The 3,039-nt window shown below is 42.7% G+C and overlaps 1 pseudogene; it reads left to right on the top strand.

Annotated features, from left to right (window-relative positions):
- The first annotated feature begins 2,157 nt into the window (after window positions 1-2,157).
- Window positions 2,158-2,833, top strand: LOC106725070 (annotated as a pseudogene).
- Window positions 2,834-3,039: the final 206 nt, after the last annotated feature.

Below are 3,039 nucleotides of genomic sequence, written 5' to 3'. Positions count from 1 at the left end.
AATAATCTGATGAACAGAATAAACTGGTGATTATAATAGAATCAGGGGCATAGAAAGGGAGTGGACTGACTATTCTGGGGGGTGGGAGAAGGGGTGTGGGGATTCGGGAAGAGACTGGACAAAAATCATACACCTATGGATGAGGACATTGGAGGTGGGGGGGTAAGGGCAGAGGGTGGGGTGGTAATCGGGTGGAGGGGAGCTATTGGGGGAAAAAAGAAGAACAACAGTAATAATCTGAACAATAAAGATTTAATTTAAAAAAAAATGAATTGGAGCCAGATGCTATTGTCTGCCAAAGGCGCAGAGCCTGTTTATTTTTGCTTGTTTTTTATTTTTTGTTTTTTCTTTTTAAAGGGAGAGTTAAAGAGAAGTTGAAGACAGATTAGCTCCACCACTTTCCTCTTGATGTACGCAAAAGATTTGAGACTGGTGACCTTTCTGTCTGTGCGGTTCAGTATTATTTAATTCTGTACCCACAAAACCAACCATAATACTTCATATACCATCTATAATCCAGTCCTATGCTTTCATAAACTGTTCTAAGTTTTATTATTTCCTCCCTCCCTTCCTTTCATTTTGTCCCTCTTTTAACTCTTGATTCTTCAATATTTATAATAGACTAGAAATAAGGTGATTAGAAATCATACATTATCAAACTTTTGCTTCAAACTATATTTAAGCTTTTGTTTTCTTATTTTTAAAAATATATAAATTTCTATTGATTTCAGAGAGAGGGAAAGAGAGACAGAGACATCAATGATGAAAGAATCACAGATCTGCTGCCTCCTGCACACACACACACACTCACACACACACACACACCCTCTGGGGATCCCTCCCTGGGGATTGAGCCTGAAACCCAAGCATATGCCCTGACCAGAAATCAAACTGTGACCTCTTGGCTCATGCATTGACCCTCAACCACTGAGACACACTAGCTGAGCTGTTTTATTTTGATATTCTTCAGTTTGGTATTGGTTTAACCCCCTTTAGTGTTTATTTAAATTTGTTTTTATATTCAGTCTTCTTCTATTTAAACTGCTCACTCCCTTTGACAGAGATGATTTATATCCCTGTGCTGTCAATGTTGTTGAAACATTTATCTGCCAACAAATGACTTGTGATTTGGCATCTTCTCCTTTTAAAGGCTTATGATAGGATGTGTCAAAGGTCAGAATTCTGCTGAGTACAACCTGAGGCAATGCTTCCTATTCTTTGAGCTTTATCCATATTCCCCAGGACAGCGGTTCTCAACCTGTGAGTCACGACCCTTTGGGGGTCGAACGACCCTTTCACAGGGGTTGCCTAAATACATCCTGCATATCAGATATTTACATTACGATTCATAACAGTAGCAAAATTACAGTTATGAAGTAGCAAGGAAAATAATTTTATGGTTGGGGGTCACCACAACATGAGGAACTGTATTAAAGGGTCACGGCATTAGGAAGGTTGAGAACCACTGCCCTAGGACATGACAGAACACGGGTCCCCGTCAATTTTGGTGGAGAAGGCTTTTTCTTCATCCTTCACAGAGAATCAGAACAAAGATGTCGAAGGCTGAGCCACCTAATTAATTGCAAGCTTTACTCCCTAACATCAGTGTAGCTTTTCCCTGCTTTGTATAATCTGTTATAATTACTAATTTGCTGGCCACAGTTATCATAGAGGCTTTTATAGGAGCTGAGACAATTTCTTAGCTACCACTGTTACTAAATAATTTAAAAAGGGAAAGGCGAGAATTTCCATCAAATATGTTTTGTTTTCTTAATACTTGTGTTGCCATTTAGGAAAACCATTATAAGGTAGAAAATCAGGAAATGCATTCAATACACCAATTATTTTCTGCATTATAATTATTTTTTCATAATTTCTTTTTCTTGACAAGGTGGATTTAATTTGCCATTAGATACCCAAAAGCTGAGAGGTCAGTTTCACTGTTTAACAAAACAAAATGCTTTTTGTCTTTCATGGAACGCTGTTCCTATCTGCAAAAAAACTATCTAGAGTGCTCTTGGTGGTCCTGGATCTGTCTCTTGTTTCAACAGTGTTTGGACAGAACAGACCCAGGGACACCCCTTCTTCCAGCCTCCTACCACCCCGTCTTACCCAGTCACCATCTCCGGGACCAGTAAACACACCGTGTTTTTTTTTTCTACCTTAACTTCTTATTGCCGAACAACCATGAGCTCCCAGATTCGTCAGAATTATTCCACCGAGGTAGAGGCTGTGGTCAACCGCCTGACCAACCTGCATCTGTGGGCCTCCTACACCTACCTTTCTATGGGCTCCTATTCCGACCTTGAGGCTCTCAAGGGCATGGGCCACTTCTGTGAGTTGGCAGAGAAGAAGCGCCAGGGCGCTGAGCATCTCTTAAAGTTGCAAAACAAGGGTGGCAGCCACATTCTCTTCCAGGAGGTGCTGAAACCTTCCCAAGATGAGTGGGGCAAAACTCAGGATGCCATGGAAGCCACTCTGGCCTTGGAGAGGAACCTGAACCAGTCCCTTTGGGAGCTGCAGGCCCTGGGTTCTACCCATGCAGACCCTCATCTCTGTGACTTATTGGAGAACCACTTCCTGGATGAGGAGGTGAAACTGATCAAGAAGATGGGCGACCACCTGACTAACATCTGCAGGCTGGCTGCCCCCCAGGCTGGGCTGGGTGAGTATCTCTTCGGAAGGCTCCCCCTCAAGCACGACCAGGAGCCTTTGGAGCCCAGAGGCCTTTGAGGGGCCCCTCTGCATCCCCTGGCGTCTCTGGCTTTTACTTGAGCTTCTCCCCAAAACTACTATCCATTCTTTTAACCACCCTGGAGCCCTCTTCCATGCATTGGACCAAATGAAACAATAAAGCTTTTTGCAGAAAAAAAGAGATTATTATTACTTACTTAATTAATTTATTTTCCAGAACAAACTTGCCCCAGGATGGAGAGGTATGCCTGGGATGCTGAGTTGGAAAATGTGGGTAGAGTGTAGAAAGGCTATTTCAGGCAGGGCCTGGGGGAGAGCAAAGTCCAGGATGCTAGATTCAGGAGC

The sequence above is a fragment of the Myotis brandtii genome, unplaced genomic scaffold, assembly GCF_000412655.1.
Source record: "Myotis brandtii unplaced genomic scaffold, ASM41265v1 scaffold100, whole genome shotgun sequence".
In the NCBI taxonomy this organism is placed as follows: Eukaryota; Metazoa; Chordata; class Mammalia; order Chiroptera; family Vespertilionidae; genus Myotis; species Myotis brandtii.
The sequence above is the reverse complement of the archived record's forward strand: the minus strand, read 5'-3'. Positions and strand labels throughout refer to the sequence as shown.